This window comes from Boleophthalmus pectinirostris, unplaced genomic scaffold, assembly GCF_026225935.1.
Source record: "Boleophthalmus pectinirostris isolate CB_2022bp ecotype Guang Dong unplaced genomic scaffold, ASM2622593v1 HiC_scaffold_16, whole genome shotgun sequence".
Classification (NCBI taxonomy): Eukaryota; Metazoa; Chordata; class Actinopteri; order Gobiiformes; family Gobiidae; genus Boleophthalmus; species Boleophthalmus pectinirostris.
The window spans coordinates 9,151,271-9,169,520 of NW_026571095.1; the positions used below are offsets into that span (position 1 = coordinate 9,151,271).

The window sequence follows — 18,250 nt, forward strand, 5'->3', positions numbered from 1 at the left end:
ATTTCCAATCTTTAATACGAAAAGTAACTTGAAAACTACTTTTATGACATCACAAGGTGGAACAGAGCATTTTGAGCTTTGGAGATGTAAACAGACTAATAATAAAGGATCACTCAAACCTGTGTGAATGAAACAAACCACAACTCCAGGTATGTTTTTGATGAGGTAACAACATTATAACATTGCTTAAAACTCACAAGAGTAAATTTTTACATAATATAGGATCTTTAAAAGGTATAAAATAATATTTGATAATAATATTGATAGATTTTTGCTATTTCCACTTGTCACTTTATTTCCAATATTGTTACATTCCTAACTATTTGTGTATCCAGGCAGCCAAAAGTCCTATACCGACCTTGATTCAAGAGATATACATATGAAAGACCGAGAAACATTCCACTTCTGACTTTCCTATCTGCCTTGAGGCTTGCAAAAGCAAAGTCAGCCTTTTGTCATGTAAAATATATAGTGAGAAATAAAAGGTTTCAGTGCATGAATACGAGAGCACTTTTTAATGCCAGGGTGGATACTCTCAGCAGATCCTGGTCATCCACAAAATATCACAGTGTATTCAGAAGTGTATTCCAAGAGTGAGGCTATATATATAACAAGGACAAGTCCAACTTTGGCTGTTCCTATTTGAAGAACTGTAATAGTGATTTAAAAGACAATCAAACAGTCCAAATATAATGATAATATGCAATTAAAAGGCCCATATTATGCTGTTCTCTCTTTTCATAGTCCGGCTGAGTTCTTCATTCAAACTGAAAAGCTTCACTGTGTTTTTAAGCTCCATACACTTTCACTAGAGTCATTTGGATAGTTTCAGAATGCCAATAACTACTGAAATTGCAAATATCTACTAAACAAAAGGTAAAAGGTAGATGTCAACTTGTAAACTACTGTTTCATAACATCACAAAGTGGAAGAGAGCTTTTTGAGAACATTTTGAGCTTTGGAAATGTAGACAGACTAATAATGCAGGATTACACAAACATATATGAATGAAACACATCTGGGTATGTTTTTGAGAAAGTAACAACATTCTAACATGGCTTAAAGCTCACAAGAGTCAGTTTGAGGAAATATAGGACCTTTAACCTCAGACAAAGATTTTTAGCATAATATATGATCTAAAATTTAGGCCACAAGTAAAAAATGAAAAAAAGAAATCAGAGGCTATTCCATCGCTCTTGACTTATCCATATATTAATCTTCTTTCTTGTACTAAGCCTTAAAGCCTATAAAGTAGCTATAAAAGTAGGAGCCAATGCGCTTTCTTTATCAAATGACTGGTCTAAATGCAGTTTATAAAGCATACATTTAGTTCCTCTTGTTTCGAAGCTCTATTTACTTGAATTATGGCCTTTTAATGTAGCGCACACCTCTTATTGCTGTGTCTCTGTTCACCAATTACCATGCACTTTATCTATTTGTATCCATTAATAGCCTTTTGCAAAACACTACGTCTTCATTGTAATACAAATAAATAAGCTCTGCAGACTAATCTTGGTTATTTACATGCTTAAATTTTCTTGTTAAACTTGTCTTACAAAAAAAAGCCAATTGTACCCTACAGACTATTTAAGATGAAATAAATTAAGCACAGGAATCAATAGCGCCTAAAGTTTATTTTTGTATACCATTTGAGAGTCAGTGGAGGGCAAAGAGGTGTTACTGGGCTACAGGCTTGAGTTAACCAATCACATTTCTTTACTTCCAAATGCCTGTGTATAAAGCATAAGAAATTCAATTTAAGTGGTCAAGTAAACATTCACTCAGCCAAGAATGGTCAGATTAATCCCTGGAAATACCTAGCAGAGCACTACTGCAATTAGGTTCAATGTGCAACACCAGCAGAATTGGAAAACAAAATCAAGCTGCATAAAACTGTTCTACATACTTCTTTTTTCACATGACATGAGCGATACTGTACAGAAAATACAACATAAACTTATACGTTATACGTCCTACATTGCACAAAATTGATTCTTGCAGGTACTTAGCCATGTTCAAAATGTTGATACCTCACCAAAAACATACCTGGACTTGTGAGTAAGTAAGTGAGTATGGACAGTCATGAATTTTGGGCATAGGACCTCATTTCCTAGTTAGCCAGAATGTTGGAGACATGTGGAGACAATATTATATTCCATCCAGTCTTTGTATTTGAAGAGGTCGCTGAGTCTAGGGTAGTGCGTGTCAATGGCCATAGTTATCCTGCCACTAAAAACAGTTTTACCCACTCCACAAAGCACGTGAAGCAAATCTATTATTACGACAGACAGTCAATGTAAATGTCTGGGTCGATAGAATAATTTTAGAAGTAAAACCAACCTTGCATTTGTTCTTCCTGATAGAAAGCTTGGCAGTGGAGGACTGATATATTAGAAAAATAGTCCTTCAAAATGCAACAATTCATGCAATGCAAGGTTAGTTTTATTTCAAACATTATTCTATCAACACAGACATTTACATCGACAGTCTGTTATAATAGATTTGCTTCAAGTGTTTTGTGGAGTGGGTAAAACTGTTTTTAGTGGCAGGCTAACTATGACCATTGACATACATTAGCCTAGCACCAGTGACCTCTGCAAATACAAGGACTGGATGAAATATTTTAAAAAGTGTCTCCACATGTCTTCAACACTCTGGCTCACTAGGAAATTAAGTCCTATGTCCAAAATTCCAGATTGTCCATTTAACAGTGACCTTTTTACCTTTAGTTCAGTAGAAATGGGCAATTCTATGGTTGAAATCATCCAAATGATTCTAGTGAAGAACTATGGAGATTAAAAACACACTGTATTACCAATGACATCACAAGGTACAACAGAGTGTTTTCAGTTTGACAGAAGAACTAAGCCTAAATATGCAGGGTTTGTGTGTTAAATGTCTGTAAATAAAACAAAACACAGCTCCAGGTCTGTTTGTGATGAGGAGACAACATTATAACATAGATCAGAAAATGACATTTGGACCCTCATATACATATACTAATACTTAACCCCTTAAATTTATATAGATGTATATAAAAATGTTTTGTGTGTGTTTTTGCCTTTAAGTAGATGGTAGATTAAGTTGAGATTATTAATTATTAGGGGTGTAACAATATCCAAGTCCCACGATACGATATCGTCACGGTATGAACCTCGTGGTACGATATTTATTGCAATATCGTGGGAAAAGCTCATGATATGGTGGGGAGGCTCACGATTAGGGATGTAACAATATCCAAATCTCTTGGTACAATATTTTCACAATATACAGCTCACGGTACGATATTTATTGCGATGTTTTGTGGAGGTTAACAAAACTGTGAATATGCTATTTTTTCCTCTTAAAAGGCCTTGACAAGACAAAATCCAAAGAACTAAGACTTAAAAGTAGAAATTTGGGTATGTTGTAAATTTGTAACAACTACTAGAAACTAGTGCTTGCCACTATCTCAGCTTCTATCTTGATCCAAACGGTTTGTCGCGTATTTGTGACAGTTGGCATTAAGGGGCTAATACTAATGTTTTAGTTAATTGATACATAGCTCTTACTTTTTTCCATGGGGCCACATAAGAAACAGAAAATATTGTGGAGGTTCGGGCCAAAATTCTTAACTCAATGCTGTATCTCTTTATAAAAAGCTGTAAATAGTATTGTTTTGATGAGCTGCTCAAACTGGTAAGTTTATGTTATGACTAAGCAATGAAAAAGTGAGACTGCTTTACAAAAAATGTCATTAAAAAACACCTCTCAAATAAAATCAATGCAGTTTTAGTCCATGCATGAGGTAAAATGATAAAATGTTTCTTTTGTAATTCCATCAGAGTCAACCAAAGGGCCGTATGTGACCCAGTAGCTGTACAATGCCCAGGTCTGCTCTAGAAAGTGACACAATAAAAGATAATAAAAGTCTGAACAAAAAAGATGCAAGTAGGGAAGATTAGGTGCTTCTCTTGTAGTTTTCACAGTCTGTTTCAATTGTCCAAATTATTCTTGGCACATTTTGAAACATTTTTCAAAGGTAAGACTTAATCCACCAAACCAAATGAACAAAACAACAATTCAATTTCTAAAAATGGCAATGGCAAATACAAGGACTGGATGGAATATTTAAAAAAGTGTCTCCACGCATCTCCAACACTCTGGCTCACTAGGAAATTAAGTCCTATATCCAAAACAGCGACCTTTTACCTTTAGTTCAGCAGAGATGGGCAATTCTAAGGTTGAAATCATCCAAATGATTCTAGTGAAGGTGTATCGAGTTTAAAAACACAGTGGACCACTTCCTGTATTACCAATGACATCACAAGGTACAACAGAGTGTTTTCAGGTTGACAGAAGAATTAAGCCTAAATATGCAGGGTTTTTGTGTTAAATATATGTGAATAAAACAAAACACTACTTCAGGTCTGTTTTTGATGAGGAAACAACATTACAGTATAACGTAGATCAGAAAATGACATTTGGACCCTCATACACATATACTAATACTTAACCCCTGAAATGTATATAAAGATACACAAAGTCCTACAAAGGTAAGACTTAATCCACCAAACCAAATGAACAAAACAACAATTCAATTTCTAAAAATGGCAAAGTTTAGTTGTTTTAGTTTAAGTTCAAAGCAGGTCAGGCTGACTTAATTCTGTATCAATATTGGCATTAGTGTCTTCCTAATTGTACCCACCCCATTACCTCCTGTCGCTCAGCTCTCACCTTTTTGGCCATCCAATCTTTGCTCTAAGGGAAAAGATGGACTCCCTGAATCTCTGGTCAAACAGTCCAAATGACGCTTCAGGGCCAGGCCATTTCTTTCCGGAGTCAGGCCAATACTTGCTGCACTCTTTATTGCTGTAAAATTGATTGAAGATGTTTAAGATAATGTGAAGATTTTTCAGAATAATATGATCCAAAGTTGAGACCACCAGCAGAAAAACAAAAAACAACTAAATTCATGGGTTATTTGATTTCTCTTGTTGCATGGGATCCAGAATACACGCTTATACACACACAATACACACATCAGGGACAGGCATGGTCTTTTCATATTGGAAAAATAAAGGAAAAAATATAGGGGACTGAACATTGTGGATTTCTGCAGAATCAATGAGGTGAGATTTTATTTGTAAATGATAGGTGACCATTGAGCTCCTTTGTTTCTCCTTTGTCAGAAAAAGTTTGGCTAGACTTGCGACGCTACCGAGGGCATGCGGACGAGACTGATATCAATCTGTATTTTTAATCTTTCTTGTCTAATCCATGTCTTAAGCTTCTTTCTTGTATAACCCTAAAAAGCCAATGTGCTTTAATAAATGACTGGTATAAATTAAGTTTATAATGCAAATTTAGGGTCCCTTGTTTCGAAGCGCTATTCACTTTTTTAATTAAGGCCTTTAATGTTTAATCTCCTCTCACCTTTTTGGCCATCCAGTCTTTACTCTAATGAAAAAGCTGGACTCTCCCAATCTCCAGGGCCAGAGGAATTTCTTTCAGGAGTTGGGGCTATACTTGCTGAAGTTTACATTGTTGTATTGTATCTTTTCTCTGTTTTTCCAGAAGCATATTGCAGACTGTAAAACGCTTCAGTTATCTTTCCAGGCCCTCTCCTATGTGCCTGCCTTCCAAACTCAAGCATTATAAACATTGTATAGTAAAAGCACAGAACGCTTAATTACTTTCTCTCCTAATTATATTTGCGAGGAGAGAAAATATGGTGAGACTGAACTATTGTCCATTTCTTGTTCTTTTATAACACAAAATCTGTTTAGGAGTTAATTTGGAAATGGAAATGTTATGTTAGCTGTTTTATTATGGATGTAGGTCTGTAGTAATTTATTCAACTGATTGGTTGATGGTACCCTGAGTCATCAGCTGGTTTCACTTCGTGGAAACCGTCTGACCTCGCAGCGTTAGGATTTGTTCACTTCGACGGTAGGGGGGTACCTTTTTATTTGACCAATTGCTGCTATTTGGCTGTGACATATGTAATGCGCCAAATCCTGTAGAAAGAAGGGCAATAAGGTTTTTCCCCTTGATAAAATTCACCAAATATTCTCTTTGTTCCGGCTTTAAATCCTCGATCTCGGGAATTGTTGCCAAAACAGAATGTATGACTTCATCTACATCCATCTCGACCACTTTGTTTACTGTTGTGTTGTACCACAAAAGGGACCCAGACAGACGCTTGAGTTTGACGTCATGGCTTCACAGTGCTTCACTGATGGGCCAGTGCACGGTCTACAACTTCCAATGTTCTTGTAAACCGTCTAGTGCATTCCAATTCCTGACCTAGTTGCTGGAGAGAAATGAAATTGAGCGGAGGCACTAGGTGGCGCCAGCCTGGCTAGGTTGGTGGTGTCTTAGTCAACATTATTTTATTAGGATTATTGCTACTAAACAGGAGGAGCAGTGTGGTTTTCGTCCTGGCCGTGGAACACTGGACCAGCTCTACACTCTCCATAGGGGTGCTCGAGGGTTCATGGGAGTTTGCCCAACCAGTCCACATGTGTTTTGTGGATCTGGAGAAGGCATTCGACCATGTCCCCTCGTGGTGTCCTGTGGGGGGTGCTCTGGGAGTATGGGGTCCGGGGCCCTTTGCTAAGGGCTGTCCGGTCCCTGTATGACCGGAGCAGGAGCTGTGTTCGCATTGCCGGCAGTAAGTCAGACCTGTTCCCGGTGCATGTTGGACTCCGCCAGGGCTGCCCTTTGTCACCGGTTCTGTTCATTGTATTTATGGACAGAATTTCTAGGCGCAGTCAGGGGCCGGAGGGGGTCCGGTTTGGGGACCACAGGATTTCATCTCTGCTGTTTGCGGACGATGTTGTCCTGTTGGCTTCATCGAACCAGGACCTGCAATGTGCACTGGGGCGGTTTGCAGCCGAGTGTGAAGCGGCTGGGATGAGGATCAGCTCTTCCAAGTCCGAGGCCATGGTTCTCGACCGGAAAAAGGTGGCTTGCCCTCTCCGGGTGGGTGGGGAGTCTTTGCCTCAAGTGGAGGAGTTCAAGTATCTCGGGGTCTTGTTCACGAGTGAGGGAAGGACGGAACGTGAGATTGACAGGCGGATCGGTGCAGCTTCGGCAGTGATGCGGTCGCTGTATCGGACCGTTGTGGTGAAGAGGGAGCTGAGTCGAAAGGCGAAGCTCTCGATTTTACCGGTCAGTCTTCGTTCCTACTCTCACCTATGGTCATGAGCTCTGGGTAGTGACCGAAAGGACGAGATCGCGGATACAAGCGCTCGAAATGAGTTTCCTCCGCAGGGTGGCTGGGCGCTCCCTTAGAGATAGGGTGAGGAGCTCAGTCACACGGGAGGAGCTCGGAGTAGAGCCGCTGCTCCTCCACGTCGAGAGGAGCCAGTTGAGGTGGCTCGGGCATCTGTTCCGGATGCCTCCTGGGCGCCTCCCTCGGGAGGTGTTCCGGGCATGTCCCGCCGGGAGGAGGCCCCGGGGAAGACCCAGGACACGCTGGAGGGACTATGTCTCTCGGCTGGCCTGGGAACGCCTCGGGGTCCCCCTGGAGGAGCTGGAGGACGTGTCTGGGGTGAAGGAAGTCTGGGAGTCCCTGCTTAGGCTGCTCCCCCCGCGACCCGGCCCCGGATAAGCGGACGAAAATGGATGGATGGATGGATGGCTACTAAACATTCCCCACAGGTACACAAGCTGGCTAGCATTCACCAACAGTTTTCATTTAATCGTTCACACCTTTTTGTTGACCATGAACGCTTGATCATAGGGAATTTAGTTAAATCCATTTTGTATTTGAGTTTTCAGATAATGTAAAAAGTTAACTGTGTTTGCTGTGTCACCATGGTAACTGTTGAATATTCTACCATAGAGATACATGGAGTTTTCCCCAGCATGATGCAAAGAACCACTAAGGATTTATATGGACAACTGAAAGGAGAATGCAGTGAGTTAGCTGGAGGTTTGCTGCGACTGAACAGTCTGCCTTTTCACTTATGAAGCTGTTGTTTACTTGTTATACCCTGTATATTTATTTGTGCAAGATTATACCCATTTTGAGAGCTTCTGTCTGTGCCATGCTGTCTGTCCCCCCTTTTAGTCCAGTAATTATCATCATCAAAACTTCATTACAGACTCGTAGTCCAGAGTTAAAAGACACACCACCATTAAAAACACAGGGCATGTCCTTAGTCAATCAAGAACTTTTTTATTCAACAACGGCCCTTATTTCTATAAGGACAAACAAAATAAAGTTACATGAATCTTCAACAATGAACCCTACAAATCTGTGACAAAAAGCACCACACTTTCATGTATCTATGTCCTGGAAAACAGATGGTTTCGAATGCCTGTGAAATGCATACATGTATATCATCTGGCTGCCTGGTAAACACAAATACACTATCTGGAGCCAGGCATTAAAAGGATTTGTCCTTCCAAGGCTCCGCGTCTGACATTTCTCTGGGTCAATTAAAAGATCCATTTGCTCATGACAGTGAAAGGAAATGTCACTCAGTAATGTCACCCAGAGATTTCAAAGAGTCTTTAGAGAATGAGTTAATAAAGACTGGCAGTAGGTGGCTATGTTTATTAGGCCAGACATGTAGATCTGATGAGTGAGAAGAGCTACGGTTTGTGAAAAGGCACAGTGAGTTAATGGAAGTGCTGTTTTGCATTTACATCAGTGCAAATATATAAATGCATACATGCCCAAGAGGATATTATCAAAGTAGTGGAAATGTTACGTAAGTCATTAGTCCACAATTAATGGTTCTGTAGTATAAAATAAGGGGGAAAATGATAATAAAACATGAAATCACCACTATTTTTCCATAATAGTAAAACAGACTTATTTCTACTGGATTTGTTTGCTGATATCAGTTTCTCTACTAAAAGCACAAGGATAGTATACAAATAAGCAGTGTGGACAGTTTAAGAATAGCAAGATCATTGTTTGTAAAATCAATGTTTAAAATAAATAAATAAAAGATACTCATCATGCTCTCAGTTTCATTAGTGAATGGACTACACCAGTATTTCAAGGATGAATAAAGGACATACAAAAAGCTCTGCTTTTTAGATTTAGAAATAAGAAAACAGGAAATGTTTGGTTGCCACATCCCTCTCGATTAAAAAGCTACCAAAACCTCTGTAAGAAATTTGCAAATGTTACTAGAACTAGAGATAGGGCTGATATGTGCACTTTTTAGCATATTGGCAATAGGCCTTAAAGGTCTACTGTGTAACTTATCTGGTGGAGGGCCCGTCACCTGCCTAGAATGTTCCACACTATGGCCATAAACTTAAGAATCTCCTTGAAGACTTGCAAGACAAATTACAGTTTAGTAAAGGTGTAACAGTACACAAAAATCACAGTTTGGTACGTACCTCGGTTTTGAGGTCACAGTTCAGTTCATTTTCGGTACAGTATGGGAACAAAATGCAAATGTGGACATACCAGCTTGTCAAAGCCTGATCCTGTCAGATCTCTGAAGCTAAGCAAGGTCGGGCCAGGGTAGTACTTGGATGGGAGACCACTGCGAACACCAGGTGCCACAGTGGGGTGCCAGTGGCAGAAACTGTCATTGTGTACTTAGGCAAGACACTTCTCCCACATTGTCTAGTATGAAAGCGGTGTGTGCATGAGAGATGGTAGTGGTTGGAGGGGCCCATGGTGCAAATTGGCAGCCTCACTTCTGTCAGTCTGAACCCAGAGCAGCTGTGGCTACAGTAGTAGTTTACCATCACTGAGTGTTGAGTCCATGAATAATGAAGTGTAAAGCACTTTGGATATCTTGAAAGGTGCTATATAAATGCAATGATTAATTAAAACCATTTGCTTGTTGTTAATTTATGTTTATTAAACCAACAATTTGCTTTAACATTATACAAATGGGAAAATAAAATAAATGCAAATTGCGGCTTGGTATTACTAGTAAGTTAAGTAAAATATTCTCAAATAAGCAACAGCTGTATGAATATTATAAAAAATAAATTCCTTGTAAACAGTAAATAAAACTTTTCAAAAAGTAAAGCACAGCACTAACAGTTCCAGCATGAAGTTTCACTCAATCTTCATATTTCTGGCCAGAAAAACCAACGTGTTCACATTGCCTGCAGTAAGCGTAGACCGGCAGGGGTGGCAGGTGGGTGGCAGAGATTCCATGCCAGCAAAAGGGGAAAGTGAGGACCGTGGCGTGACGGCCGTAGTTTTGCGAGGATTCATGTGGTTCGGAGGGACACAGTCAATATTAAAGAAAGGTGAATATTAAAGAGCCGAGCCTTCCATGGAGCTGTGCATGTAGTGCTGGAATGTAAACACGCACAAATTGCATGAAATCACTCGTGCACAGCCCTGCACCGAACCGAACATCCCGTACCAAAACGGTTCGGCACATATACATGCATACATACATACTGTGGACAGTTTAAACCAAAGCATTAACAACTCCATGCAGGTTGCAAGCTACACAGTGCACCTTTAAATCTTCAGCAGAGGCCAATATTTGGTTTGTCCCAATCAGCTGCCTAAATGTGTATGAAAATGTATGGATAAAGATTTATATGAAATCTAAAAAGGGTACTACAAAAATGTGACTACACTGCACTCTACACAGTTTGTAGTAAAACAAGGTTGTGGATGAGTTCGAACTAAATTGTTATTTGATAATTTGGGGAAAATTAACAAAATCTACCCAAAAATAACAGCAGAGCTTATTGGGCCATCGGTTTCTCTGGATTCCAAAGTATATCTGTCCATCTCTAGTTAACAGCTACAACAAATGTCAGCATAATAAATTTTCAGAGCGTTTGTCTAAACTTGTTGAGGTGTGTTTTCTGACAACAAATTCCAGTAATTAGTTTTTCATCATGTCAAATGTACAATCAATCAATCAAACATTATTTATAGAGCCCTTTACAACACTCAAGGTGACAAAAGTGCTTCGTATTTAAATCAACACAATATAAAACATTCACATTAAAATCAATACAATATAAAAACATGCAAAACATTAAACAATGAAATTAAATCAATTGTCACCACATTACTGAGTGTTAAAAGCTAAGCCGATAGGAGCTGCCAAATGAAAAGGAGTGCATTATTCCAAGAAAATACGGTTACCTCACTGTTTATGCAAATGAAACACATAGATTAACATCGTGTCATTTTGCAAAGTCAAAAAAGGGCAAGGCCATCAGAAAAAGAGCTGTACTCATATCTCTCCGCACAAATCACTGTGTAACAAAACATAAACAAGTCATTTATTTACCATAGTTGCATCTCCGCTGTCAGCAAATGCAGGTCTGGAGATTATGTCCTGTCTGAGATACTTTCACAATGAAGTCTGCGTTCTCTAAAATATGCTTCACTGTCACATTCCCCTGGTCCTACTTCAAAATGACTGAAGCTCCGAAATAAAGAAAAATACATTGAAGTGAAAGAGCATGGCTGTAAATGATTGCCAACATTCATCACAGTGTTTTTGGTTTTTTTTGGGGGGGGGGGTTGATATTTATGTGATTTGAGCAAAACTTTATCTCCGCTGTGAAATGAATCTTTATGTGTCTGAGGCGAAACACACGAGAAGAGGCTGGAAGTGTTTTGAGGCGGTTACAGAAGTGCCCTGACACCTGAGAATCCACATTTAATTGGAGCCCAGTCATGTGCGAGATTGCAGTTGGAGGCAGGGAGTAGAGCTGGTACATGCTCCAGCGAAAGGGCCTCCACTATAACCTATCCCTCTTGAGCTTCGGTGACCAATGGCAGACAGTGAGCGGCTCCACCCGGCCATGAGAAATGCTCTTAAGACGGGCCCTCGATGGACATGAGGGACTGCTCTGTCAAGGAGTCAAATCAAGTCTATTTTGTGAAAGCTATCATTTCATACACTCACTGTGACCTAAAAAGATCAAGTCCAGAGAAGATTTGTATCATGTCACTGAGAGCCTCATCATTTCTTGTAGAGTGGGACAGAGTACAGAGTGTCCCTGAGAAAGTGCACTTTGGTTTTGAGTAACCTTAGACTTATGGTCGCTCCTGGTATCAAATAATACAGGCACAATGTCATCGAGATATATACTAAGTAATATTTAGATAATACAGAGCAATATATCTCTCAAGAAATTTAGAGATTATAGGTGTTTACTAGTCAAAGCAAATGTATGCAAATTTGACTTTTGAGAGCCATTTAATCAATCTTTAATCACTTATTTTCAAGACGCTATACTGCTGATTATCCACAGGTGTCACACATTGTTAGCCTGATTCATCAGCTGATTTCACTTCATGGAAACTGCCTGACCTCGCAGCATTAGGATTTGTTCGCTCGATGGTAGGCGGGTATTTTTTTTATTTAACCAATTGCTGCTATTTGGTCCTGATGTACGTAATGTGCCAAGTCCCATAGGAAGAAGGGCAATAACATCTTTCACCTTGAAAAAATTCAGCAAACATTCTCTTTATTCGGGCTTTAAATCCTCGGTCTCGGGAATCGTTGCCAACACAGAATGTATGGCTTCGTCTACATCCATTTCATCGGCTTTGTTTACTGTTGTGCTGCACCACAAAAGGGACCCAGACAGGCGTTTGAGTTTGACGTCATGGCTTCACAGCTCTTTGCTGATTGGCCGGTGCATGGTCTACAACTTCCAGGGTTCTTGCAAACCGTCTAGTGTTTTCCGATTCCTGACCTAGTCGCAGGAGAGAAATGAAATTGAGCAGAGACACTAGGTGCCACCAGCCTGGCTAATACTTTATAGGTATACAGCAGAAACAAGCACAACAGGTCTTCTTTAAAACAAATATGGAAATCCAAACAAACTTACAAACTGAAAGAAAGATATTTTATTTACTATCACAAATGGTTACAAATGGTTAATTTCAGCAATTTACTTTAGGAGAAACGCAGTAAATACACACTAATGCCCCTTGAGTGATGCTCCATCAAAGATCTGCCCCAGTTCAAAGCCAAACTCATTTATTTAGAGTGGCCTTCAATAGCTTGCTTTGTGGAACTTTGCTGATAATTAAGGAAAGCAAATGCATTTTTACTTGTTCTACATCTTTTTATCCTGTCTTTATTTGCAACTTGTTGTACAGAGATATGGAAATAAAACAAGATGAAAATTTCTTTAATTAATAAAATGCCCAAAATATAGTATAATGACTATCCCGATCATTTACTGAAAACAAACATTGGTAAATTACAAGATGTAGTCTGCTACTAAACTCTCTTTGACTGAATGAATATATAGTGAAATGCACTCATACAGAACTTATTTATGCTACAGTTGCTCATAGCCATGTTGCTTTTAGTTATGGTTGCATCCCCTTCATAGTCTTAGCAAAGACACCTCCAGTTCATTGTTGATATTTCTCTGTGGTTAGCGCTGGTGTCATCCAACCATTATAGAATCTGTCCTTCTTTGACATTATCAGTTTCCTTGGTCAACTCGTCTCAGAAGCAGTATGCTACACACCTCTCATTTTATCTCAGCCAGCCTGTCTCCTTGATGTCCTTCTTAGCTCCTTGTGTGGAAGCAGAGTCAGGCTTGAATACCCGAAACTAACGCACAGTGTTGAGTACTCAAGGTAAAAAAAAACTTCTGTCTAAGACATCCAGGGTCCCCTCCCTCTCTTTACAACTCTCAGACTTGTTAGACACTTCCCTAATATTAATTATTTCAACGTTTGTTTCTAACAAACAAACTTGTACTTAAGGCCTTCTTATGAACATTTTTGGCATTCACAAAACTTTTTCTTAACTGAAAAAAACATTTCTTAACAAAAAAAATTCAAATTCTTTCATGATTGTAAGTTTTATATTTTCATAAATTATTTCCTATAACATATGCGTACGTGATCCAATAACATTTATGAGGCGTTTTATAGAGCATGTGTCTATTGGGTCTAACAGACTTTATACAGGCTGCAGTGAGCCTCAGTCTGTCCCTGCCCCAGTGCCTCCATATGAGTCTCTGTCACAGCCTTGCGCCTGGTCACTGCACTGGACATCAACCCCCCAACACCCCATGAGCAGAGCGCACTCTTATGCACCCCCACCCCAGGCCCCCTCCCTCGCTATTTACCTGGGGGAAAGTGTGTCAATATAACAAACGTGCTTATGTCAATAAGTTTATGACTTAAATATTCCCTCCCTGAGTGCGTTCATGTGAGTTTGGACATTTGAAATCGCAGCTGAAGCTGTAAAACAGCTGTAGTCTGTAGACACACTCCACCTCACATCCTCGGTCACTCTCTCCCTCACGCTTTCACATGTCATAATGCCAGGCCCATATTGATCATATATGGATGTTCAGAGGGTGTTTCTAACTAAAAACATATTCATTTTTCATGTAAATGAAATGTAGGAATACGGCTGCTTAAGAACGCTTTGTGAATCTGGCGTAGAGTCCTCTTAGCATCTTCTTAAAGTGGAAGTTATGAACATTTTTTTAAGAAAACATTCATGAATGAGGCCTAGTGATCTTTACCTGTAGTTTGTATGCAGCCAAACCCACTGTGCCGATAACATTTGAGATTATAATGAGGTGCAGTGGTGGTGTGTGTCACTGTGGACATGCATCGATTTAATGGTGTAATCAAGAGCAGTTAACAGGCAATTACACACAGTCTCAAGCCTCTATACAGTAAAGACAATCCTTTGTATGCAACAGCTGTCCAATCCATCAAAGTCTATAGAAACCTGCACATTTTACTCATCAATTCAGACCTCTTTGTTCTTTGCCTGCCTGTGATGAGGTTTTTGTGCACTGGAGTGAGACGAGAAAAATAAGGAGATCAAGCCAAGCCCCACTTTGAACATCTGTCTACAGTTTCCTATTAGACGTTCCAAAGTTTCCATAGTTACACAGACTTCCCAATTTACAATGCTACCACAGTATGCTGATTTTGAGTTATATGATGGTATGGCTGTTATGGTCCAAGAATTTATATTAACATGTTTAAAACTGTAGAAACTATACATGGGAAGAGATGTATTTATTTGGTGTAGCTTTAAAGAATACATATTGTGCTTGTGTCTGATATATATTTATAATCTTTGACACCCATGGATCATTATGTTATAGTTTGCACATTTTAAATCGCAATATTCATCAAAAATGAATAAATAAATAAAAATGTGGTGTCCAATGGGAGCTGACCTCTTCGGAACCATCTTCACAACAAAAAGTTGCGATCGGCTATGGATAGCTGCAGGTCACACTAACAAGTAGCTGTACCAAAATGACTACACGATGCTGCTGAATCCTATAAGTATCACTGATTAAGAGAATAAAATTCAAGAACTAACTAAGTACAGAGCAGTGGGTGTATGCTGGTGGCAACGAAAACGGCAGCTGATCAGCAATATAATAAATTTGAATAACTTGAAAATAAGAGATTAAAGATTGCTCAAACATACACAGTCACTCAACACACACACAACATTGAGAGGGTAAAGGAGAAGGGGAAACAACAATAACACTGTTAAAATCTCCAAAAAGCTGATTTTGCATAATAGGCTTTAAGATTGTCGAAACTATAGATGGACAGAGATGTATTTATTTGGTGAAGCCTTAAAATTCAACACCCAAGCAGTTTGTCACCTAAAATTCTAGGTTACACTGGCAAATGTTGCAGTTGCAGGTTGAATCATGGCAGCTTGCGTCAGATTAGAGTAACTACAGGTGCTCATACTGTCAGACTGACATGAATTTGTCTGTACCAAACTGTTAATCTACTGGAATTTATTGTCGCTACTATTCATGATTTACAAAATACTGGGGGGATAATACCAATATAATAATAACAGACACAATCAGTATTATCAAAAAGCAAAACACTGAATAGAAGTTGCTCCCCATGTTAACTCACTACCCCTTCAGAGCGCTATCACAACACAATCAGTGTGCATCCCGCAAAAGGATTGTCTATGGGAGCATGGATGACATTAGGGCTGGGTATCATTATGAAGTTGCCGATACGATACATTCATCGATACATAGGCCACGATACGATACATATCTTGATACAGTGAGCTTTCCATTCAATATGATATATTTCAAGTCAATTCAATGCAGTTCTCTAAAAGTAAAGACTAAATCATGTCTGTGATACTAAAAGTCTTTGTTAAACCACTTTTTGTGCAAAGTTCATATGAAACACAAACATTTTATTCATCAAAACAGTGAAAATGTCAAATGTGTGGCATAAAAAAGTTTCCTTCCTCTAAACAATCAACAAAACTGTAGCACTGTAACAAAATAATTTAGTAAAATGTACCAAAAAGTACTCTTGGTGATATATCGATACAGCAGCCCACGATATCGATACTGTATCATCACATCAAGTGATACGATATATCGATATTTCAATATTTTTGCACACCCCTAGATGACATAGGCTTGTGGGTTGAGCATTGCACAGGATCCTACAGTTAACCACAAGGAGGGTTCAAAAAGCACTCAGATGAGATCACTAAATACTCAAACACGCAAGGATGGCATCTAAAACTGCTTCATATGTTTGATGATGGAACAATATTATAACAAGATAGAAAGCTCAAAAAATGGATTTAACATTAATACCCAGTCTTTAACTAATAAGATGATAAGAGGCAGCCATAAGTCTGATTCTCAAAACAGCTTAGATGTTAGAAATATACTATAACTATTAGGGTAGTTCCAATACCGGTATTGGCAGATGCTCCAGTACCGCACATTTTTCAGGTATCAAATCACAGATCCGATAAAAACAATGTATTTTCCTGAATGAGGACCCGTAGATGCGAGCCACTAGTAACGCACAGAGCAGGTTAAACACAGACTGTGGAGGCTCTGCTGACACTTATAATCATACTCATAATAACAAACAAGACATTTGTGTAACCTCTCTGATACCTTCATGTAACCTTTAGTGTGGACGCTCAACTTGGTAAAATAACTGGGAGATTGCAGCCCGATAACAGCGGCAACAACAAGAGCGCTAACTCAGACTTTAATTACTCTACATAATTAGCCATGTGCTCCGAGGATGAGCGTCTTTTTAAGGCCTTACTGTTGTTTTTATCAGCACTGTGGTAGAAAGTGAAAGTGCTTAAATCAGCTTAAATCAGCACTACTTATATCAAGATCATTAAGATTTTGAGGTCTAAAATATTAATGAAATGCATGTTTATTCTTGCATTTCTTTAAAAATAGCATTTTTAGAAGATTTATTTTTTGCTCTTGTATGTTACAAAATAAAGTAGCTTAATTACATATACTTCTTCACACTATGGTATCGGACTGGTATTGTTGTCGGCGAGCACACAGAGGCCAAGTATCAGCATCGGATCAGATCCCAAAAAATGGTATCAGAACAACACATGATATGATATAAACATGATAAGCAGCCTTTTCTCTCATATATAGAGACGAGGTTGGGTAAACAGTGGACTGAACAAGCTCTGGTTCCGCCCAGTCTGAAGATGGGGATGCTTCTGATGAATAGAACAGCATTGCTTTGGTTTCAGGGCTGCTACTTTTTAATTTGCCAAGGATCATTAGCTGGAGAGCCTCTTGCCTGTAGCTTTGGGGGGCAGGGACACAACTAGCAGCCGCACAAAGGCCCCCACCCCTTCATCTGTCTTGTGCCATGATAGTACTGTATACTCATACTGGGAAGTGAAGTATTACTTATGCATTGCAAAGTGGGGAACATGCCAGACCGTTGGCTGCTTGTGATAAGACTTGGCGGAAAGAGACTAGCAGTCTATGGACTGTGGTGATGCCTTGTATATGCATGCTTCCTCCTCCACTCTGCACAAACTGGACTCACCCAGGTTTATAACCAGGTTTAGTTGGCTGGACATCACTAACAATTCATAGAAAACAGCATTGGTCAATATGTATTTACAAAGCCACACTGAGGTACCTCAGTAATCTCTTTAATATCAGCTGAAAAACATTGCTGATTTCTGCAGAATCAGCGAACCATTAAGCTCTTTACTGCTAACCTGAGGTGAGTGAACTGTATTAAATCATAGGTGACCAATGAGCAATCTCACTGAAACAAACAAGTCTCTCACTCACCACTGCACTCTTTATGATTTAGTTGGCTGGACATTATTAACAATTTGGAGAAATGTTATGATATATGAGATATTATTGCTTTGCCTGGAATGTTACACAGCACTGCATTTATCTAAACATTTTTCTAAATATTTATCTAACATTTATATCTTTAAGGGACTTTAACTGTAATAAAATACTTTGAAAACATATGTTCTTACTGTTTCTGGGGTTG

General features: G+C 39.1%; 1 protein-coding gene and 1 pseudogene across 1 annotated transcript in view; one reads left to right on the forward strand and one right to left on the reverse strand.

Moving 5' to 3' along the window:
* Positions 1–18,250, reverse strand: part of asic1c (acid-sensing (proton-gated) ion channel 1c) — a 190,210-nt gene that overhangs the window by 103,543 nt on the left and 68,417 nt on the right. The gene's annotated exons all lie outside the window — the stretch shown is intronic.
* On the forward strand, positions 9,405–9,522 carry LOC129408436 (5S ribosomal RNA; annotated as a pseudogene).